Consider the following 25,587-nt stretch of genomic DNA (forward strand, 5'->3'; position numbering starts at 1 on the left):
TTTTTCTTACCTTAACGTTCAAGATTTCCCTTCGGTTTCTGGTCGTAATAGCAACATGGTCGATCTGAAACCCCCGCAGCAACGTGTTAGGAGATGCCCATGTTTTTTTCTTGTTAGCGAGTGCCTTGAAATATGTAGACATGAGTTTCAAGTTAAAATGTCTGCAGAAACTGATTAATCTTTTGCCATTTCTGTTTGTTCTGTTATGTGCTGGGTAGTCCCCCACAATTTTCCTGTACCTTCTTTCTTTACCTATCTGAGCATTGAAATCACCAACCAAAATTTTCACATGGTGTTGTGGAATTTTGGACATTGTGTCTTCAAGAATTTCCCAAAAGTCATCTACCTTCTCCAGGTTTTTCTTGTTATCGTCATTTATCGGTGCATGTGCATTGATGATCGTGTATGCTTTATTGCCAGACCTAAAGGACAGAAACGAGATCCTCTCTGTTGGTGAGGTGAAATTGATGATGGACTCCAGAATGTTACTTTTAACCATAAAGGTCGTACCTAGGATCGTTACATTTGCATTGTTTTTTATTGCCGGTTTTCCTTTGTAAATTCTATAGCCATTAGATTCCATGTGATTTTCATCAAGGTATCTTCTCTCTTGAAGTGCAAGTATGTAAATATCTCTTTCTCTCAAAACATCAGTAAGTTGTTTTAATTTTCCAACTTTTAGGAGCGTGTTGATGTTCAGTGTTCCGAGCAGATGTTTTTGCTTGGTTCGTATCTTCCTTGAGGAGGTTCTGGGAAGCTCCGACTCTTCCCTGCATGACGTTCCAGGCTCTCCAGAATCCAAAGGCCTGGTTGCACCGCTCACGGCGGTGGGGGATTTCCGTTTCTGGCAGCCCCCTGGAGTAGTCTTTCCTGAAGGTGTTTCCATCATGCCTTACGTTGAAGTTAGTTGGGAGAGTAGGCATTGCCTGCTCCTCTGAATTAAAACTGAGGTTGTAAGCCCCAGAGTTTGGTTCTTCTGCCCTCTAAACCATTGGGAATCTTCCTCTTCTGCTTTAGAGACCGTTGACCCTTTTCTTTTGCCTCAGTTGATCCGCGGGTGTTTATTTGGAGGAACCTTATTCACACCTGTCCTGCATATCTACAGGAACCTCCCCTATCAGCCATAGGGACGCGCCGTGTGGGGGTTGAGGCTCCCCCATCCCAGCCTCACATTGCTTGTCTTAAAGATGGCTGACATTATGGGCCGGCTGTTTGGTCTAAACAACGCCAAGAATTGAAAGTAGAATGCACATCTTCTTGTGGTTTCTATGGTAGCGATGGCAAAGAAACAAACTGGTTGCCAGTTAGGGCAGATAGTTTAGTCAATGATATTGAGTGACTCTCTAGATTGTGTTGTAAACATTGGTAGGAATCTCCGATCACTTGATGGTGTATTTGTGGGTGGGATCTCCTTTGGTATTCATCAGTATGGACTGCGAATCCTTACCCAGGGCAAAAGTATTATCGGACAGCTTGGTGATGATAGGCTCTTGCTTGCCAGTGGGGAAAAGGTTCTGGACGACACCTGTCGGCTGTACGAGACAGTAATCTCCCTTGAAGCCCACACATATGGTTTCGTCGCACCAGGCCAAAGCCTTGGGAATGTCACGGATGGTGAAGTCATCGCACATGTCCAGGAACTTGTTGTTCTTCCAGTAATACATCTGGAGCTTCCTCTTCACTGCTACGCACATCCGCACCGTCACGGACGACTCGCTGGTCAGTGACTTAAACCTCTTAATGTCCAGGACAAAGAGAGTGGCTCCTCTACTTCGCTCAACTTTTGTCACAACTGGGAAATTGTTGATCGTCATGTCGTGAACACAGATGATATTGTCCGATAAGGTAACAAGAAGCTGGTACTCCGGAATAACCTCCAGTTGCTGGATGGGTTTCTTACTGAAGGTCTTGGTGTAACGGAGCAGCTCCACTTCATGTTTCTGATCTCCTTCTCGACAACATATACCGTACATCAACAGGAGGCCCTGTCGAGTACCCACCAGCAAATTATCATCGTATGCTGCAATTGAGTCGATCTGCTGCTGGGACAATTTGAGCAACTGAATTAATTCATATGCATCATGCATCTTTGACACGGCGAATGATTGACATTAATGTCATTTGAAACACTTTAAATTTAAAATTAAAAATAGTGTCATTTTAATCACACAATGTGCGTGTAATGACTTCTAAGTACACTTTCTAAATAGCATAATTATTCACAATTATTATTATTATCTGACTTCAAACAAATAGCATAAGTAGGCCTAATTATTGTTAATAACATCATCAAAATACCATGACAATTTTTATTACCGTCGTGACCCATCACTACAAAATTGTAATTCTCAACAAAACGTATTATTACTGTTGTTGTTGTTATTATTATTCTCATATGACTTAGAAATTAGGGACACTGTAAATAACATTTATATTATTAAGTGACACAGTAGATATCCCACAATCTGAATATAATGAAATCATACACATTAAGCAGATAATGACTTAATGCAGGGCCATAAACATTAACTCACGACTTGCCCATAATTTATGGTATGTGATATAACCTTTATATTTAAGATGACTTTAGCTGTCCTTCGTAAAACATAAGATTAAAAATTTTCATAATTATATCTATCAGATGACAGTGTGGTCAAGCATTCCATTAAATATATACAAATTAATTAAAACGACATTTCAATTATCAGGTACTCACATTATCCAAGCTGTGTTGTCAGGCTATCTCATGCTGTCCTGTTGGCACCCACGTTAATAATAATAGTGTATATCCCATTTTTGTGGTTGACCTTACACTTTCAGTCTGATGTTAGCTGGATCCACTTGTTTCGGTTGCATCTGAACGACTAACCTTTCTACTTCTCTAGTTGCTTTACGTCGCACCGACACAGATAGGTCTTATGGCGACGATGGGACAAGGAAGGGCTAGGAGTGGGAAGGAAGCGGCCGTGGCCTTAATTAAGGTACAGCCCCAGCATTTGCCTGGTGTGAAAATGGGAAACCACGGAAAACCATTTTCAGGGCTGCCGACAGTGGGGTTCGAACCTCCTATCTCCCGAATACTGGATACTGACCGCACTTAAACGACTGCAGCTATCAAGCTCGATCCTTTCTACTTCTAGTGAAATACTGATGCGGTAGCGAATGGGTGGAGTGTAGAGGGGGAAAGGGAGTGGGTTGTGCTTTGTGCGCATGTGTTATTGCTAAGGAGGTGTTGCCCAAACTGGTGTGGGCGGGTCTAAGATTAGGCATGGTAATTGGAACATTTGAGTTCTAACATTTGGGTTATAACATTCATAATTCTAAATTTCTTTTCCTTCTATTTATTTACAGACAATATACATTAACAAACCCATGGCAGAACAATGAAACACCAATAACATTTAAAAAGCATCCAGGTAACACTTAATAGAGGAACAGCTAACTACTGAATGACATTGGTTAACGTACTCCAACATACACGAAGTATAATCCACAAAAATTGCTTAATTCCTTATAATAGTAACAACCTACTATGCTTCTTTCCTCACGGGATATTTCAAGCTTTGCAAGAACGACAACAAACTGTGGTTCCTATTTTGTTGCTGCCAAACGAATGGCATAGGTGAACAAAAAGAACCTACTACTTTTTACAAACTACCAACCTAACGATTCATCCAATGATGAAGAGATCCAATTGTTGCTTTGTACAGTTTGTAAATTGTTAGATAATTTTAAATGTATTCATGTAACAAATTTTGTTTTAATTGAAGTTCCACATTTTAATAATTTTTGTACGTATCATCTAAAGTAAGGCCCCTTTTTTTATTTGTAAAAAATAGGAAGATTCTTAGTATAAGGTCATATTTGTATATATTGGTTCCAAATGTTTAACTCAGACAAGACCTGAGTCTTGACCTTAAGATTGACAATAGGCTGAAGATGCCCAAAAACAGGGCGAAACATGTACCTATGTAGTGTATACAAATCACTTAGAATTTAATCACCACAAATGGTGAATTGTATTGAATAGGTGGCTTCAATAAATTTTATTCTAACAGAATCTTACTTACAGTACTAAGCTGCTGATCTAACAGTCCAAAGTTCCAGTGCTTGAATGACCAGTTCGCAGACAGCCGCGAGCACTCCTCTGCCATTATTCCATTAAATGTGCATACTGCTCATTCTAATCAGCCTCAGAGTAGGGATTGAATAGCTGGAATGCTCTGAGGAACCAGTGTGTTACGTACTCTACCCTTCCAGCCTACAAGTTGGGAACCGGCTGTTCATCCAGGGTCGAATATGGGTGACTCCAAGTGATATTTCAAAATTTAAAAAAAAATACAAGATTATGAATGAGAACTCCCGTGCCAAACTAATTTTATTTAAACTTTGGCAGTATGACAGAAACATAAAGGACTATATAACACACATATATACATTATCATTAAAGACTGTTATGCCTTTCAGCGTTCAGTCTGCAAGCCTCTGTGAATTTACTAAACGTTGCTACAATACTCTATTTGCAACTAGTGCTGTGGCCTCATTTAGTTCTATACCTTTTAACTTTAAATTGTTAGAAACTGAGTTTAACCATTGTCGTCTTGGTCTTCATCTACTTCTCTTACCCTCCATAACAGAGTCCATTATTCTCCTAGGTGAAAAAAAAAAGAATTAATTATTAAAATTTCACAAGTCAATTGATATGAAAGTCCACTAATAATCCATTCGGATATTGAATAATTCCATTATACCTCCTAACAAGGGGCACCTTTGACCTCGAATGCTTGGAACCACACGAAACCATGCTTAAAATAACAAGCCATCATAAACAAAACAGTGGTGTGCTTTATTTCCATGCAAAACTCCGCACTTGTCTGCTAGCGCCACTAGATGGTGGCATAGTGTAGCTGCACTAACCAGTGCTCCAGTTGCGTGAGTGGTATAGCTGCAGTACATATTTGTCTCTTGGAGTGTTCTCAAGCAAGTTACTGTGTAAACTGTGTACAGTGCAGTGATATCACGAAGAGAATTAATCCTTCGCATGTGGTCCAAATATTAGGGACCAAGTTGCGACGTGCTGAATATGGAAATGACATCGGGGCTGAGGATATGGAGTTCACAGATATATTATATAATATAATAATTCAGAAATATAATGGCAATGACACAGAAATACACAACGTTACGCTGGATAGATGTACGGATTTTGAAGGACAGGAGGAACCTGTACCTGAAGGTGGCTCTTCAAGCAGTACACGACATTCATCTCCAGAGCAACAGGAAAAGTCAAGTCAAAGTGAGTACAAACTCTCTCTACCCACAAAGACGAGGTCCGGTGTATTAAAAAATATTGATGACAGCATACTACAGAACATTTATGAGGACTATTACAATCGTGGCTTCAATTCCTATAGCAAACTAATGAAGCGCTATAAGTGCATCAAAAGTAAATCAAATTGCACATTAATTCTAAATTATGTGTCTAGGAAATGGGGTGCAGGTGCTCATTTCAAAGGAAACAGATTGTCGCAATTACAAACTATAAAAGCGTATGTAATATCGCAATTTGATGGTGCAAGGAGGTATGGATGTACCGTTCACTATTGGCATCTGCAGATGTGGGCACTAGAAGGGGCTAAAATGGTTGGCTTGATCAATTTCGAAGCTTCCATTTCCTTTATCGACCATCTCAAGGCTGAATATGGCATTTCATCCAGGCATATTACTGCATTTGTCACACATAAGGACATAGAAGTCGATAATATTATACGTCAGAAGGCACAACAGTTTGTGGAAGAAGTGAACATGTTTATAACAGAGGAGGATGTGGAGAAAGGCCCAGGTCCTATTCCATTATTCCATGCACACAGTATTCAGGAGCAGCCGACCTGCTTTAAGCACTCTAATTTGTTCAAAGTAAATGTGCCGGCCCATCTCGACACTCGATGAAGAGCACCGCGGTAGGATTTCATCGGGGTCCGCCTACGGCATGCAGGAACCGCACGCGGATAACCACAGTGGCCGCGTGCTTTCGACTCGCCACCACCGGCAGGACTCCCACGAACCATGCCAGTTAGACACCGACGAGTGATGAACTGACAGCATGGGACACAAATCCAACTACGAGCTTTTTAACCGCAACAACTTTAATACCAATATAAATGATCCGTTATTGGACATTATAAATTTTAATATACGCTATTGGAGCTGGAATTACTGCGGCTGCTGGCACCAGACTTGCCCTCCAATGGATACTCGTTAAAGGATTTAAAGTGTACTCATTCCGATTACGGGGCCTCGGATGAGTCCCGTATCGTTATTTTTCGTCACTACCTCCCCGTGCCAGGAGTTGGTCATTTGCGCGCCTGCTGCCTTCCTTGGATGTGCTAGCTGTTTCTCAGGCTCCCTCTCCAGAATCGAATCCTGATTCCCCGTTACCTGTTACAACCATGGTAGGCGCAGAACCTACCATCGACAGTTGATAAGGCAGACATTTGAAAGATGCGTCGCCCTTACAAGGACCGTGCGATCAGCCCAAAGTTATTCAGAGTCACTAAGGCAAACGGACCGGACGAGCCGACAGATTGATTTTGATACCAATATAAATGGTCCGTTATTGGACATTATAAATTTTTCAGCTAACTCATTCCTGGTTGCCAGCGTTTCGCCCTCGTGTGCTAGGCTGGGCTCATCAGTTGGTACCTTGCACACCTACCAAGACGCTGGCTAGTGCATACCGAGGAGGCCACTGTGTAGGCTAATAAAAGCGTTCCTTCCACTTCTGGTCGGGACTCTGTTTGCATGTATTAGCTCTAGAATGACCACAGTTATGTAAGTAAAGTGGTACGATCTAAGGAACCATAACTGATTTAATGAGCCATTCGCGGTTTCACCTTAATTTGGCTTGCACTGAGACACGCATGGCTTAATCTTTGAGACAAGCATATGACTACTGGCAGGATCAACCAGGGAGCTGGCTGGCTTGAGAGCCGAAACCGAATGTCGTAGCCCACCGCCGCCGAGTGCGGCCTGCAGGACACAGACTTGCGTTGCTCCGTTGGCCGGCCGAGTGGAGAAAGGTAATGTTTGGAACAAGACTGTTGAGTTGACAATATTGGATTTATGCCAATACACATTGTATTAATGTTACTCTAGTAACATCGAGAATAAGACATTGGTTTTTAATAGGCAATTATTAACTCTACAAAATCGTTAATATATACAATGAAGTTTCAAGGACAGTTACACAAGTCAAGTAATACTGAATTACAATTTGCCAGATCTCAAATGGTTTTTAAAATGGTTTTTAAATGATGTTCAACAGATGAGTTTCGTCCATAAGTATAAAGGACAGTGTTAATATTAAGATTTTAGACAAATGTGTTTTAACTTTGGTTGTGGTGTCATACGCAACCATTAACCCGGCTCAAGGGAGAGAGGGTCACCTTCCCTGTTCTCCACTTGAGTAATTCTTGCCTGGCGCATCCACGCTGCGGGGGTGGGCATCCTCCACATCAGTAGGCCGGTCTGAAAGGATGGCTAAGTTCAGACAGGGACCCAGCACCACGGGGTATAACGTGAAATCCATGCCCAGGGTTACGGGTGAATACCTTAACGGCATCTTTGGCAGAGAAGGAGACCTTCGGAATGGCAGAGATGGCGGATGAGGCAACCCATCCTCTCTGGGGAAAATTAGAAGAGGACACCACTGCCTTGTAGAAAAGAGGGATCTTCAAAGGCTAAGGGAGTAAACCCTGAAAGAAAATCCTCACCTGTGTTAGGCCTAGCAAGTCAACAGGTGAGTATGAATATACTGCTTTCAAATCTAAAACAAGCCTCGGATGGAAGAATAAATTAAATACCAGACATGACAGTTCTTCTCGTACCGTCCAAATTTATGATGGCCAAAAGCCTGATGCTCATCGGAGATACCAGAAGACACAGAACCCTCCCAAGAAAGAGCGACTGAAAATTGGTACACTCAGTATCCTTACTCTCACCAACAAATATGAAGAACTTGTGGACCTCATGGAGAGGCGTAAGCTCAAGGTATTGGAGTTGAGTGAGACAAAATGGAAAGGATATGGGAAGAAGCCCTTGAGAAATGGACATGTGCTGTACTGGAGTGGGAACAATGATGAATCCAAAAATGGAGTTGGCTTCCTCCTTCATAAAGATATAGACACACAGGCAGATGTCAAATATGTGAGTGATAGGATCATCCAGATGAGACTAAGTGTTGGTAATGCACATCAAACTCTCATGCAAGTATATGCACCGCAGACAGGATGTACCACAGAAGAGAAAGAGCAATTCCTTATTGAACTTGAGGAACAAATAACAGAGGAGAACACAATCATTATGGGTAATCTGAATGCCCAATTTGGTAAGGAAAGACTAGACTGTGAAAACATCGTTGGCCCTCATGGCTATGGTAACAGAAACTCTGAAGGAGAGAACCTGAATGATTTCTGTGTGCGAAACAACTTAATCATCCAGAACACATGGTATCAGTAGAGGGACAGCCATAAAATAACGAGATACAGCTGGGATGGAAAGCTCAAGACTATGATCGACTTCATCATCACTGATAGAAAAGCGGGTCAGTATGTTACAGATGTTAAAGTCATACCCAGCGAGTGCGTAGATAGCGACCATCGGCTATTAATCGCTTACCTAAAAGATGTTCATGTGCCCAAAATTAAACAAAAGAAAATGCCAAAGATTAAGACATGGAGAAGAAAGAAACTATGAAACAAGGATAACAACTAAATTACCCAAAACTGAGAAAGGGGGAGTAGAAGAAGAATGGTCCTTATTCAAAGAAACCCTTGTAAAAGAAACCACGGAAATTTGTGGAAAACAAGTGCCACACCAAAAGAGAAGGAAACAGCTTGGTGGAATGACTGAGTGAAGACAGCAGTAAAAGAAATATACTGAAAAGAAAATTAGGCCTCGAAAAACAGAAAACAGATGATAGTCGAAATGAATTAGAAATTGAACATCTAGCACAGGAATACTGGAAAAAGAAACTGGCTGTAAAAAGACTGATCCAGGAAGAAAAGGAAAAGTGCTGAGATGACTTTACTACAAGGATAGAGGAAGACTGTCAAGGAAGTAGGAAACTACTATACAAAGTAGTAAACAGTAAAAGAAATTAAAATATAAACATCCTTGCACTGGAAACAGATGATGGTAGCTTAATACAAACAGAGGAAGGGATCAGGGATGAAATGAAGTACTTCAACATGCTGTTAAATGGAGATAGGGGCAACACCACCACCAATGATTGTAGTGTAGATGAAGCCAAAAGCAACAAATACCCATTAACATGGCTTGAGGTAGAAACAGCACTAAAGAGCATGCGAAATTAGAAGTCTCCAGGCTTTGATGATCTCAGCTCAGACATGATAAAGGCAGCTAGAATACCAGGCTTGAATTGGCTATATAGTGTGTTATCAGTGATTTGGAAAAGTAACAAAATTCCAGAAGATTGGAGTAAAGGAGTCATCATCCCGCTGTTCAAAAAGGGCAACCGATGGAAATATGGAAATTACAGAGGCATCACGCTGTTGTCACACTCACTGAAGCTGCTGAAAAAGATCATAGAAACAAGACTTAGGAAGATAGTGGAACCTTTACTTGAGGAAGAACAACACAGGTTCAGGAAAGGTCAAAGTACTGTGGATCTTATCTTTGCAGTAAAGATGCTGACAGAAAAGTACTGGGAATACGGAAGAAATCTTGTGATTGCATTTGTGGACGTTGAAAAAGCATATGATAGTGTTCCTCGAAACGAGATATGGGAATGTCTGGAAGACCTAAAGGTGCCAAAGTACTTAATTGACAAACTCAAGATGATATACCAGAAGTGCTACAGCTGTGTCCAGATAGGCAACGGGCGATCAAAATGGTTTGAAACAAAGAGAGGTCTCCATCAAGGAAGTGCTCTGTCACCACTCCTGTTTGTCAGCGGGGAGATGGCGTGGAATGACATTAGTAGACAAATAAGTTTGAGTGGCGTCTTTTAAAGTAGGAAAGATCACAATATGAAGATAAAGTTGGAATTCAAGAGGACAAATTGGGGCAAATATTCATTTATAGGAAGGGGAGTTAGGGATTGGAACAACTTACCAAGGGAGATGTTCAATAAATTTCCAATTTCTTTGAAATCATTTAAGAAAAGGCTAGGAAAACAACAGATAGGGAATCTGCCACCTGGACGACTGCCCTAAATGCAGATCAGTATTGATCGATTGTATATATTGTGGGAAAGTAAAATCACTGTTTCGGTTCCTTATAAACCCCTAGTCCATTCTGGGAATTTGACAAGGTATGGACCTAAAATTTACCTTTGGACAAGTGGATGCTAAATATGAAGTTTGGTTGAAATATCTCCAGTAGTTTTCAAGATATAAGAAATACGCTTTACACGCACCCGCTCTTGAGTTACGTCCGGTGGGACTTGTACTGAAAAACGGTCCGTTAATGATATCTCACTTATTAATCCTTGTATCAAAATGATGCATATGAGAAAAGAGCTTTAGAAATTGATTTCCATTAAGGCAGGTAGATTTACATTAAGTTTGGTTGTGTACAGTATATTTTGTGGGAGTGCAAAATCACGATTTTGGTTTTGTATAAACCTCCAGTCATTTCAGGGATTTAGAAACAATATTGGCCCTAAAACCTACCCAAGGACAGGTTGATTCTAAATATGAGGTTTGGTAGAAATATATCCAGTTATCAAATTATAGACAGACAGACAAACAAACTGACACTAAAGCTAAAAAATATGCATTATTACACCTGAAACAGATAACTGTATGGAAATTTTGCAAAAGAAGGCAATGTGCAGACACATGGTCATTACGATTTTATTTATATAGATTTAGAATACGCTTTAGTTGCAGGAACATTTTGTAAGAAAGCTTACTCTATTAAAAAAAGTGAAGAACCAAAATGTGAGTTTCCATTACTTTACACATCTGGGTGTCCTTAAAATTGAGGTGAAAATGTAAAAAGGTTTTTTTATTTTATTTTATAAATGCTTTCATCTTACTGCAGTTGAAACCACTATTCCAAACTTAATACAACTACAGTGTATATTAGTCTGTGTTAAATTATGGAATGTGCTTGACTGATATGAGAAAGTTGGCCATGTCTGTTGTAGCATCTACCTTCTTTGATGAAGTTAAGTGCTGCACCCATAATTCACACACAGAGCCATTCATCATGACACAGGAAGGTAGGAACAGGATAGAAACATAAACTTAGGAGAAACACAGTTTATTACATATCCTTGCTAGAGGATAAAGAAGTACAAAATAAAAAATATTTTTCTTCTTAGCTTCCTTACTTTGATGAATATTTGTACACTTAGTTGTTTCCAATACAGTATGATCCATATCAGTGTTTCTTCTAATGACACAACAGGAATGCAATTAATAATTTATGGTCTAAATTTGACCTCATATTTAAGGTCGAAACTAGTCCCATTAATTTTTTAATGAGAATGTAGTCAAGGGTTTTTAAATGAAAATATAGTTATAGTGTCATTGATAATTGTGTGTTGAATTGGTGGACCTACTCTTACCCCATTTAACATCGAATACTTGTCAGTACGAATCATTATGAAATTTATATTGTATGACACCACTATTGTATCCGAAATAACCTAAAACAAATTGTGCTGTTTTCCTTTGGGTCTTTTCCATTTCAAGAATGAAGTAATCCTGTTGAGTGCCCCGTTAACTATAATAATAATAATAATAATAATAATAATAATAATAATAATATTGGTTTTATGTCCATGCCTAGAACCATACTTTAATGAGTTCTTATTAGTGACTTACACCTTCTCCTTCACTTCCTTATTACAACCCCTAAATGCCCTCATAACGATATGATGACATTTGTTACCTTTATTTGCAATCCTGCTAATGTGATTACCCCAATAAAAATCTTTTTTTATATTAACACCTAAGTACTTATCAGGTTCATGCATAAGTCTTTTCCGGTTTCACTAAGAGATGGCGCCAGAAAACAGTACACAGGGTATGAATTTGACACATACATCAGTTTGTTCATCTGACGTTAACCTACCAACACACACAATTGAGTCTGCCAAATACTAGCGTCTGTGTTGTATTGTTCGGTGATCATGTCGACTTTTGTGCCTGAAAAAGAACATTTGTGGCACGTGTTGCTTTTCTTATTTAATCAAAAGAAAAAAGGCTGTGGAAAGTCATCGTTTGCTGGTAGAAATATATGGTGACCACACTCTATCGATTAGAACATATGAGATTTCGATAAATGTGGTGATCACAATTAATTAAAGTCTATCAGGTTCCACCTTTTCAATACTAATACAATGTTGTTGGATGATATTTACAACATTATTTATTACAGTAAATGTTTCGGTGCTCTATTATGTCACCATCATCAGCTGATTTAGAAAATGTGAAAAAAACTTGGCGATCTAAATATTAAACAAAATATTGTCATACTTAACTCATACATATACATATTTACATACAACAGAATATTTATTGGTTAAATCCTAAACATCTATTATGCTATATTAAATATCCCTAATATGTAACAAGAAAATTCTTGTAAGTCATGAATATAAAATTTTTCTCATCTGGTTGATGAGTTGTTTTCACATTCCTTAATGTCTGTAATTCTATGCTCTCGTGCTGACTAATTAGAATGCGCACTTAAAATTGAGGAATTAAAATTGCATGCAGTCTATTTGATGTTAAAATGTTCATTTCATTTGTATATTAGCTGCTTTTGTTGGATAAAATTCATTATATATAATATAATTGTTGAAATTGAGCCGTCTTCTTATATGTATTAAGTACTAAAACTTCGTATTTTTATTGCTTTATGCGTGGTTGGAACTGTAATTAATTTGTCCTACAGTTGTTAGGCGGACTTATCTTCTCAGTTCGATGGGAACCCTGCAATGATGAAACCCAATATTAAAAGAAAAGCGAGAAAATTGATAAAGAAGCTGATTGAATCTAACTGTTGATACGGCTGACTCACCTCTACAGCTGTGTACTTCGCGTGATGGTTACCGCGCGATGAGTGTGTGTGTGCTAGTTTCTTGTGCTGTGTGACGAAGCGCTAGTGAAGGAGAAGTAGGGGCGGCAAAGGGGATGTTTCTAGAAACATGAACTTTTAGGAGAGGGTCCGGGGGGCGTTGTGGACGAAGACAATAGTACGCAAAGTTGTTACGTAGCATTCGGAATGCATTTGAATTTTCTGGAATTTTTAGCTTGTTAAGTAATAGAATCAAAACGTCAAACAGTACCTTGGGTTTTTCTGAAATTTCATTCAGATTAAGGTTAGCGTTATAGTACTGGTCTATATGTATTAGACATGCTTCAGTAATGTCAAGCTTCTGTCCCTTAGAAAGTATTTCCATGATCTCGAGGTCTTTATCTATGTCTGTGAACTTATGTTTGTACTCATGGATATGTTGACCTACTGCTGAGAATCTGTGATATTTTACGGCGTGGTAGCCGTCACGCGAAGTACACAGCTGTAGAGGTGAGTCAGCCGTATCAACAGTTAGATTCAATCAGCTTCTTTATCAATTTTCTCGCTTTTCTTTTAATATTGGGTTTCATCATTGCAGGGTTCCCATTGAACTGAGAAGATAAGTCCGCCTAACAACTGTAGGACAAATTAATTACAGTTCCAACCACGCATAAAGCAATAAAAATACGAAGTTTTAATACTTAATACATATAAGAAGACGGCTCAATTTCAACAATTATATTATATATAATGAATTTTATCCAACAAAAGCAGCTAATATGCAAATGAAATGAACATTTTAACATCAAATAGACTGCATGCAATTTTAATTCCTCAATTTTAAGTGCGCATTCTAATTAGTCAGCACGAGAGCATAGAATTACAGACATTAAGGAATGTGAAAACAACTCATCAACCAGATGAGAAAAATTTTATATTCATGACTTACAAGAATTTTCTTGTTACATATTAGGGATATTTAATATAGCATAATAGATGTTTAGGATTTAACCAATAAATATTCTGTTGTATGTAAATATGTATATGTATGAGTTAAGTATGACAATATTTTGTTTAATATTTAGATCGCCAAGTTTTTTTCACATTTTCTAAATCAGCTGATGATGGTGACATAATAGAGCACCGAAATATGTACTGTAATAAATAATGTTGTAAATATCATCCAACAACATTGTATTAGTATTGAAAAGGTGGAACCTGATAGACTTTAATTAATTGTGATCTCAGTTCAATACGGGCAAAGAAGATGAAGTTCCTTACGTTTAAAAATGTGGTGATTTCAATGTGAAAGACAGTGCGCGTTCTGGTAGACCACAAAAGTGCAAAGATGAGCAATTGCAGGCATTACTGGATGATGACCCAACTCAAACTCAACAGCAATTGGCACAAGCATTAAATGTGTCACACGAAACAATCAGCAGACATTTACGAGCAATGGGGAAGATCAATAAACTCGGTAAATTGGTCCCACATGGTTTGAATGAACAGCAAATGGAAAATTGCCAAGTCGCTTGTGAAATGCTGCTTCAGTGCCACGAAAGAAAAAAAAATCTGTACCGAATTGTGATGGGTGGTGAAAAATAGATTTATTTTGAAAACCCAAAGTGGAGAAAATCGCAGCTTTCACCTAGGAAAGCCGGTCCTTCAACACCAAGGCAGATCGCTTCGGCAAGAAGACCATGCTTTGTGTCTGATGGGATCAGGGCAGTATTGTGTGTTATGAACTCTTGAAGCCCAGAGAAACCATTAATGCACAACACTATCACCAACAAAAAATTAATTTAAATCACACACTGATCGAAAAATGACCAGAATCGGCCAGAAGACATGGCAAAGCATTTTGTTACACGACAATGCACCATTTCACACAGCAAAACCAGTGAAAGACACCTTGAAATTACTTGGATGGGACATCCTTCTGTACCCACTCTACTTCCCCAACCTGCCGCCATCTGACTATCACCTCTTCGCATCAATGGGGCAAATTTCTATAGAACACCTTTCTGCCTTGTCAATACTTTACATAGTTTATTTTACTTAATTACCGTACATGTTTCGAGAGCTAACTACTCTCTTCTTCAGCGGTGCCAAAACATCAATTAATCTTTGGACACGGTACATTGGTACAAATATACTTATCAACAGAACAATAATATATAAATCTTGAAATTGTTAAAATATTTCTCTGTGTTTCAACTTTTACTTACTTACTATGTCATTTATTACAGACTTTAAAATAGAAATGTACAAATCATAAATGAATAAAATCTATTAAATTAGTCACTATATGCTAAAATTTTAAATCTGCTCTACTCTTGGAACTTACATCCTCATTTACATCTAAAAAAGAAATAATAATGTCTAAATTTACCTATACTTTGTCATTTAGTAAAACACTTTAAAATAGAATAATTTTCAATTCATAAAATAAATAAATAACACCTATTAAGTTGAACTTAAAATATTTTCTGCTCTGCTCTCTTCTTGAAAATTTCTCCTTTCCTTAAGTCCTAAAAAAGAAAAACCATTATATTTAAATTTCTAATCTGTAATTCCATTACCTTATTTATTCCAATAATTGTCACTTAACTTATTGCTATATTTCTGAGACCTCTCACATAAATCGGAGATAGTGGGTTCGGTCCCCACTGTCGGCAGCCCTGAAGATGGTTTTCCATGGTTTCTCCATTTTTACACCAGGCAAATGCTGGGGCTGTACCTTAATTAAGACCACGGCCGCTTCCTTCCCATTCCTAGGCCTTTCCTGTCCCCTCGTCGGCCATAAGACCTATTTGTGTCGGTGCGACATAAAGCAACTAGCATAAATCGGAATTTCCTCCTCTTAATCCTGTCCGACCTTTGTAGCCATTTTAACCGTCCAATTGCTTTAAAATAAACAACCAACTTTAGAGACATTTTTGCGAAAAAGATAACTCACATGACTGGGGAGTTTTATTTCACTTACTTAGTTTCAATTAAATTTATCCACAAATTAAAATGACATAACACTGGTCTGAACCAAACGATATGTCCTCGCTTGCTGTCAATGACCTTATGGGGCGAGCTGCTACTATACTGCCGGTTACGTAATGACCATGCTAGCCATTTTAACCATCAAATTTCTTTAAATAAACAACCAACAAACCAACTTTAGCGACATATTTTACAAAAGGACGACATCTTAATCAACATGGTGAAAATAATCAATTCAATTGGGCACGCGCCCACAGAGCAGCACTTCAGCAATTTCGAGGAAGTTGGAAAATGGCTCGACGAATGGTTTGCCGCATAAGACAAGCAGTTTTTCTGGCATGGATTCATAACTTACCTGAAAGATGGGTGAAGTGTGTAGAAGCCGATGGCCAATATTTTGAATAACAAAGAATGAATTTTCCTTGAAAATGACATGTTTTCTTTACCACAAAAACTAGCGAAAACTTATGCATACATCTGGTGCAGCGATCTTCAAAAGGTACTTCTACTCCATCAACACTGTAATTAAAACTGAGAGGACTTCTCCTCTTGGAGAAACTTATAACCTGACTTTTCGCTCCATTTACCATTCTCTGATCTCACAATTTTGTCGAGGTCTTTTTGCAGTCTCTCACAATCCTGTAACTTATTTGTTACTCTACACAGTATAACATCATCTGCAAAAACCTTATCTGTGATTACAGTTCTGTACTCATATCATTTATGAATAAAGAAAACATAAAGGTCTGATAATACTGCCTTACGGAACCCCTCTCATAGCCATTACTCGTACTGTATCAGTACTGTATCTAATTCTGTGAGATCTCTTTCCTAGAAATTTAGCTGCCTGTATTCCTTTATTTTTGTCTGTAGTCCCCCATGATCTACCCACTCAAGAGGCTTGGATAGGTTAATAGCGATAGAGATCATTTGACCTCTTGAATCTAAAATATATGCTATACCCTCTTTAAAATGTGAACTAATATAACAGGAAATGTTTAAAGCTTGTAGAGTGTATTTCTCAAGACATCTGCTCCTCTAGGTGTTCAGTTGTGCCAGTCTAGATTACTGTAATGGTATTATTGAGGATCTAATATTTTTTTTTACCTTTTCTTGTGGTGTATACTGTTTAAGTTTACTTATGTTTTTCTCTTTTCTTCAGGTCAGAAGCACATTTACGTACTCTCATGCTGTCTTGGCATGTTCCGACCGATCAGAAATGTTGCTGTAGTCTGGATAGGAGCAAAATAGATCTGAGCTCAGATGAATACATCATGGATAGATGAAGTCAATTCCTAAAAGGTAGGAAAATTATCTTCCTGTTTGATGAAGTCACCCATTGCATTGCAGTATTTTATTGTAACCTGGTGTCTGTTCTGCTATGTGTGTTATGTGAATAAATATAATGAATAAATATAATAAAAAATGTTTAAAGATTGCACTGTGTGTTTGACAAGACTGCTCCATGAGCTGTTAAGTTGTATCAGTATGGATTACTCTAATGGTATTACTTAGGTTATTTATTTTTCCTGAACATTTTTTGGCATGTGTACTGTTTAAACTTACATTTTTTCCCCCTTTTCTTCAGGTCTGAAGCACATTTGTGTGCTCCCAAGTTCTCTTGGTAGCTTTTCACTAGTTAGAAATGTTGCCGTTGTCTGGATAGGAGCAACAGAGATCTGCGCTCAGGTGAATACATCTTGTGATTGCTGCTAGATGATGTCAATTCCTTAAAAGGTAGGACAATTACCTTTCTGTTTGATAAAGTCACACATTGCATTGCAGTAGTTTATTGTAACCTGGTGCCTGTTCTACTATGTGTGTTATGTGAATAAATATAATAAAAAATGTTTAAAGATTGCACTGTGTGTTTGACAAGACATCTGCTCCATGTGCTGTTAAGTTGTATCAGTATCAGTATAGATTACTCTAATGGTATTACTTAGGATATTTATTTTACCTAAACATTTTTTTGGCATGTGTACTGTTTAAACTTACATATTTTTTTCCTTGTCTTCAGGTCTGAAGCACATTTGTGTGCTTCCAAGTTCTCTTGGTAGCTTTTCACCAGTTAGAAATGTTGCCGTTGTCTGGATAGGAGCAACAGAGATCTGCACTCAGGTGAATACATCGTGTGATTGCTGCTAGATGGTGTCAATTCGTTAAAAGGTAGGACAATTACCTTTCTGTTTGATGAGATCACCCATTACTCTAAAATAATCTATTGTATTCGGGGACCTGTTTCACTATGTTTATGTAACTGGGCTCAAAAAGTTCCCAGTAGAAACTTTCTTCTGCAAAATGAATAATTCCCTGTGGGAAATTTCTGCATTAGTTGTTGGCATCACTCATTACATTACTTCCATACAAATGTCATGTTCTTGACCATTGCTGCCTCTGTGTTGTTTGATTATCACATTTGAGAATGATGACTGCAGAATAATGTGCCAGAGACATTAGAAAAGCTTGAAAAAGGTTATGATGTAGCAGGAATAAAAGAGATGCAAGTTTATGCCTGGCATGAATGTTTTTTTGTGAAAGCCCTGCAACTATCAAATACGATCTGCCCGGTGGTTGTCCTTCATCTGCAGCAAATGAAGCAAACATTCAGAGCCTGCGTAAAGATGTGAGGGGTGACTGGCGAAAGAGATATTAGTGGTGGGTGAAATTTCAGTTGGAAGTATTCACACAGTTCATTTTTTTTTACAATTGGTTTTACGTCGCATCGACACAGATAGATCTTATGGTGCCAATGGGATAGGAAAGGATTAGGAGTGGGAAGGAAGTGGCTGTGGCCTTAATTAAGGTACAGTCCCAGCATTTGCCTGGTGTGAAAATGGGAAACTGCAGAAAATCATCTTCAGGACTGCCAACAGTGGGGTTCGAACCCACTATCTTGTGAATACTGTAATACCAATATAAATGGTCTGTTATTGGACATTATAAATTTTCCAGCTAATCATTCCTCCAGGAATACGATCTGCCCGGTGGTCGTCCTTCTTGTGCGGCAAGTGAAGCAAACATTCAGAGTCTGCGTAAAGATGTGAGGGGAACAAATATTTCAGATCCCCTATGGGAATCAACATCTATACTGGATACTGGCTGCACTTAACACATTTCTTCACAAAAATTTGAACATGTCACATTTCTCAAAGTTTGGTTCCAAAAATGTAGACTCCTGAACAAAAAGAAATACAAATGAATACATGCCAGCTCTTCTGAATTTTTTACATTGCTTCCAGACATCCTGACCAGTTCCTTCTTTCGCCCAATTTTAAGTTGGTGATTGAAGAACTTGAAATATGTTCTGTAACTCCTATTGTTTGTAAATAAAGGTTACAGATCTCTTCGTATGTTTGTTAGAGTATTTAGCAGTTGTAGTAAGGATGTAAAGGAGAGAGCATATAAGTTACTGGTAAGACCCCAATTAGTGTATGGATCCAGTGTATGGGTCCCACACCAGGATTACTGATAAGAGAACTGGAAAAGATCCAAGGTAAAGCAGTACAATTAATTATGGGTGATTTCAACATAAGAGTCATTACCGGAAGCAAGACAACAGCCAGCTGCATTTAAGCAGTTCCGAGTGGTGTTTTGCTCCACAGACTCCCAGGCAGCCTTAATGAAATGCATGGCATCTAAGATGGTGATTTTTATCAATATCTAATCCAGTCCCTGTTTTCCCACAGTATATCATGTTGAAAGTAGAAGCTCCATACATAAAGTGGCCAGATAAATGAATGGATTTTTGGTGAATGCTAAAAAGATTGGAAAGCGGTTAGAAGTAGGCAATAACGATGCTTGTTGTTTAGAGGGGCGTAACATCTAGGTCATTGGCCCCTAGAAGTAAGTTTGAAATACATTATGGATATGAAGTTCAGTAGGAAGAGTAGGAGAGAAAGATGACCATGATCTTGTAACTGGAGTTAAAAGACAGAATAGTAAGTGAGGAAGTGAGGCTGGCAGTTTTTCTGAGGATGATATGAGACAGTTCTTCAAATTGGTAAGAATTTTCTTCCACTACAGCATGCAGCTACATGTTGGACAAATTCCCATTCCATGACTCTGTAGTGGATGATGCAGAAGTAGTGGATGTTTCATTGAAAGCAACTACTTCGTTTTCATCAGTGCTTTTTGTTGTTGTTGTTGTTGTTGTTGTCGAATTGTTTCAAAACATAGTTGAGAACCCTGATGAAGACAAATTGGAATTGGAATTCACTTCCTACCAAGCAGATCCATTAAATGAGGACATTTCAAACTGTGAAACAATGGATGTAGCATGAGCTAAAATTTTGAAGCAGAAAGATGCTTCTGGAAACATTAAATATTCAATTCTTCCTCAAGTGATGCTTACTGTTTTAGTGATACCTCACAGCAATACTTCAACTGAGAATATATTCTCTTTTTTCTTTTTTTCTTACAATTTGTTTTATGTCGCACCAGCATAGATAGATCATATGGTGATGATGGGATAGGAGTAGGAAGCAAGTGTCTGTGGCTTTTATTAAAGTACAGTTTTTGCCTGGTGTCAAAATGGGAAACCACGGAAGACCATCTTGAGCGCTGCTGACACTGGGGTTCAAACCCAGTATCTCCTTAAATATTAATTATTGTTTGTAAGGATCACACTGACTTTCGACTAAATATGAGTACAAGGACTCTTAGTGCGCTCCTGGTGGAAAAAATCAAAAATGTTATCATGCTGTGAGATCTCTATCAAAAATATATTTTTGGGAAGGATCTCTGTGAGGCAAAAGAAGCAACTGTGAAGATACTCAAAGGAAAGTAAGTTAGTTATGTTAGTGTGTGTGTAATTTTTAACATATAGGAATAGAAAAATATGTTGATATTGTTCAAAATTGCATATTATAATTTGCCTGAGGAGTCGTGTTCCCCACCATCTCTTCTGAGATTCATACATTTTTATATTTTTATATTTAGAATTTGCTTTATGTAGCATAGACACAGATAGGTCTTATAGTGATGACTGTGTAGGAAAGGGCTAGGAGCAGGAAGGAAGCGATTGTGGCCGTAATTAATGTACAGCCCCAGCATTTGACTGGTGTGAAAATGAGAAACTATGGAAAACCATCTTCAGGGCTATCGACAGTGGGATTTGAACCCACTGTCTCCCGAATACAAGCTGTCAGCTATGAGCCCCAAATCACGCGGCCGCTCGCTCATTGATTCTCGCTACTGATGACCTCATCTGAAGGTTGGGATCTCTGAATGAATGAATGAATGAATGAATGAATGAATGAATGAATGAACAAATGAACAGGTTTTGGAGCGCGCTGGCTACATGGTGTATTCTTAACGTAGTTGCTTTTGTTGTAGGTCCTCTGTGTAGACTGTCGTGCATTGTGAAGAAATTTAATGTTTTGAAAGTCATGACAGAATTAAGTATAAATGAAGGTGTGAAATTAAAAAATTAATTGTTTTCCATTTATAGCAAGAGAAAATTTACAAAGACCTTTTTATAGCATTAATTAGGATTAAATACCATTTATTAGCTATAACCTTTTTTGTTATTTTGTTGACCTACCAAATTTGAGAGGAGTAGGCCTAAATGAAATTGAAAAATTAGGTGTATAAAAATGGACTTACCTAGCGTAATCAATTAGTGTTCAGTTAAATAGTTTCAAAGATGAAGACAGAAACAGAAAAACATAACATTAGAAAAAAAAGAAAATGCTTGGAGTTGTGTTCATCGATTTGAATTAATGGATAACATTGCACAAGTTTTAGCAGGTTCTTTCTTCATGGTTCCCAGTAAAACACTGAAACCAAATGAACATCAATGATTAAAATTAATGTGCTGGTCCATAGTGGTGACCCTGATGTGATTCAGCAGGTGATATATTTGTTTCTAAACTAATGGCCTCATCTATTTTCCAGAAATAAAACACTTTTGGAGAAGATCATACCACCGGTTTACAATGAAGTATGTGCAGTTATTTAATTCACTGAAAAAATTTAAAGCGGAAGGAGAAAATCTACTAGTAGCGGAACTCTGGAAGAATGTAAATATACAGGCTATTCAGAATCTGCATAAACATCTCATTGACATTTGGAATACAGAAAATTTGCCTCAAGAATGGAATGTTGCAATTATACACACAATCTAGAAAAATAGGTGATAGATCAGATCCTAGTAACTATCGGGAAATTTCTTTGCTAGATATCACCTATAAATTGTTTTCTAAGACTCTATATTCCAGAATCCATGACCAGCTTGATAGTGAATTGGGTGAATATCAGGGTGGTTTTTGTCCAGGACGAAGTTGTCCAGGTCAAAATTATCAGTCTCAAATGGATCATAAAACATCAACGCATAAGGAGCTGACTCTATATTCCAGAATCCATGACCAGCTTGATAGTGAATTGGGTGAATATCAGGGTGGTTTTTGTCCAGGACGAAGTTGTCCAGGTCAAAATTATCAGTCTCAAATGGATCATAAAACATCAACGCATAAGGAGCAAAAATTTAGTGATCACTTGTATTGATTTTCAGAAGCCATCCATCGTGAATCATTACTACATATCCTTACTGAATTTGGTCTACATCAGAAACTTGTTAACCTTATTTCGGTCACTCTGAGAAACACAGAGTCTAAAGTTAGGTTCAGAAATGAAATCTCTGAACCATTTGAAATTCATACTGGTCTTCAACAGGGAGATGGAGTATTATGCGTGAATGGAGTAAGGTATGTCCCGGTCTTGAAAGCCCAGAATAACGGCCGAGAGGATGCGTCGTGCTGACCACACGGCCCCTTGTAATCTGCAGGCCTTCGGGCTGAGCAGTGGTCATTGGGCAGGCCAAAGCCCTTTCAAAGGCGTTAAGTGCCATGGGGTTTGGGGGAGTAAGGTATGTCCTCTGACTGTTAAGATTTGAAGAAATATTCAACTAAATTGTTTTGCATTTGCTGATGATCTGGCGCTGTTAAATAGTATAGAAGAAGCAAAATTTCAAGTAGAGGAACTAGGAAGATTAGCAGTGAAGATTGGAAAATATCTTCTGAGAAAACAAAAATGATGGTATCCTTTAAAGTTGAAACTCCATATATTATTTTAAATAATACTCAGAAAATTAAAGTTGTAAATAAATTTAAATATCTTGGTGAAATTGTCACTTGGGATGCTAATAAAAAGCATCTATAGATAATGGAACTCTAAAATTGAGACGAGCACAACAAATTACATGGCCGAGTTACAAAAAACAGTCTCTTTCGGAAATACAAATGGATTTGGATGAATTGAAAATGACTACAGAGCAAATTGAAAGTAGAGAAGAGAAGAAGATTCTAAACAACAAATATACAAAACTATCACTTAAAACATCAAAATGTAAGCAATATGTTACATCAGCAGAAGAACAGGCTTTAAGATTGTCTAGAATGAAGAAGTTTTGGGAAGAGAAAAAATTATCAGATGTTAAAAAATGAACTTATTTTTTGAAGATTTTATTGTATAAGGTTGATTTTGAGCTCCAATGTGGGCATAAACAGTGTAAATAAAATAAATGAATAAATGGCCTCATTAACCAAGAGTACGGTGTAATTATGACAGATGCAGACAAAAGTAATCCGCAGCTAACACCCACCCGAGGTCAGTCTAGAGAGGTCAAGACATGAATGTTACTTATGGAGCTGCCGTGTTGAGTCCCCAAGTGAGCTTAACCTAAGGCAAGTGTATTCCAATTTGGAGGATTTAGGTACCAAACATTGAAATAGAAACAAACAAACAACTATTTTTACATGTAGAATTTAATTGGACATCTTTTGTTCATGTATCAACAACTGTATAACACTTAAATGACATGAATACATCCAAAGTTATTTGAATAGGAAGATAATTAACAGAACCTGAATTTCATTTTTTGAGAAACAAAAATCAGCAGAAGTGCTCATGTATAATCTTTTACTTCCATACAGCAAGGTGGTGGTGGTGGTGGTGGTGGCAGTGGCGGTGGCGGCGGTGGTTTTAAGAGGAAGTACAACTGGATAATAATCCGCTATTAGCACTAATCAGAGGGAAAAGAATGGAAGGGATCCAACACTTTGAATAATGAAGGTATCGGCCAAAGAAAGACAAAGGCCACAAAGTTCGTGAAAATGAAAGACTCCATAGGCCTTGAATACTCATCGGGGTCGTAAAGGAGCATAGGATAAAATGAGGAGCCTAGCACAAACAAGTGAAAGCAACGCCAGGACTCAGCTTAGGGCCTCATGGTCATCAATCCATGCTCCCAGGTTAAGAGTTCCTGGGGCCCCTGTTTAGTCGCCTCGTACGACAGACAAGAGATACCATGGATGTATTCTATCACCCCCATAAAATGGTTCAGAGCTGGCATTTCTATTATGTTTATGTCAACATCATTTGAAAACTGGTGATAATAATTTGTAGGGCTATGGTCTTCAGTTGGTTTTTCGCAAGAAAAAAATTTCTAGGTAATACTCATCTTCATCAGAAGAAGGAGAAGGAGAAGAAGAAGACCGAGCAAATGGCTGTGCAGTTTGGATCATATAGCTATCAACTTGCATTCGAGAGAGATTGGGTTCGAACCCGACTGTCAGCAGCCCAAAAGATGGTTTTCTGTGGTTTTCCATTTTCTCACCTGGCAAATGCTGGGGCTGTTCCTAAATTAAGGCCATGGTCGCTTTCTTCCGACTCCTAGCCCTTTCCTATCCCATCGTCTCCATAAGACCTATACTTGTAGATGTGACGTACAGCAGATAGTACAAAAAAAAGATGAAGAATACTTAGGCATTATGTGAATATTGGCCTGCACTTATCATTCAAATCACTTTTCTCAATTTTTTACGACGGGTATAACACTTGTGGTAGATAACTCCAAACCAGTTTGTAATAGGCTTTCATAAGCTTTACCCCCTGTGGGTCAGGGTGGTATAATAACACCCATGGTATCCCCTGCCTGTTGAAAAAGGTGACTGAAAGGGGCCCAGGGTCTCTCAGCTTGGAAGCGAGGGTTTGCGACCATGGGCCCCTTAATGGAATCCTGGTATCTTTTTCACTTAATTGTGCCAGGCTCCTTACTTTAATTTTTCCTAAAAGACCCCCTTGGGTAGTTAACTTGAAAAAGAAAACAAATAATATGATTAGGTCTATACAGTTCCTATTACCTTTGTTGCTTCTTTTTTAAACAAATCTTTGTTTGGGAAGTTTCCTAGAAAATCTTATTGGGTGTATTAGGAATACTTTTAGGATGGAATTCCACTTCAGTGTTTCCATTCATCTACCCTCTTCTCTTCAAACTGTGATTCAGTAAAATTATGTTGGAGGAAAATACATAATGGAACCCATAAATAAAAAAACTGTTCATATAAACATATGATTCTTCAGGAATAATTTCAATGTAATAACTTACTAACTTCAAACAAGGCTGAATTATAAAATGTAGGGTTACCATTTATCTCGCCTGGAATTTTGCACCGAATCCACTGAGCTCACCATTGCTTATTACTGGAAAGCGGAACTCGCTAATCCCGCCAGTTGACTTACGGTTTGGTGTTGTGCAGT

At 38.2% G+C, this 25,587-nt stretch overlaps 1 long non-coding RNA gene across 1 annotated transcript in view; it reads left to right on the plus strand.

Annotated features, from left to right (window-relative positions):
- Positions 1–25,587, plus strand: part of LOC136872532 (uncharacterized) — an 81,487-nt gene that overhangs the window by 22,683 nt on the left and 33,217 nt on the right. Inside the window, exons 2-4 of the long non-coding RNA XR_010859940.2 lie at positions 17,210–17,349; positions 17,636–17,784; positions 18,068–18,216. This is a non-coding gene — a long non-coding RNA (uncharacterized lncRNA). The remainder of the gene's footprint in view (positions 1–17,209; positions 17,350–17,635; positions 17,785–18,067; positions 18,217–25,587) is intronic.

The sequence above is a fragment of the Anabrus simplex genome, chromosome 4 (genome assembly GCF_040414725.1).
Source record: "Anabrus simplex isolate iqAnaSimp1 chromosome 4, ASM4041472v1, whole genome shotgun sequence".
In the NCBI taxonomy this organism is placed as follows: domain Eukaryota; kingdom Metazoa; phylum Arthropoda; class Insecta; order Orthoptera; family Tettigoniidae; genus Anabrus; species Anabrus simplex.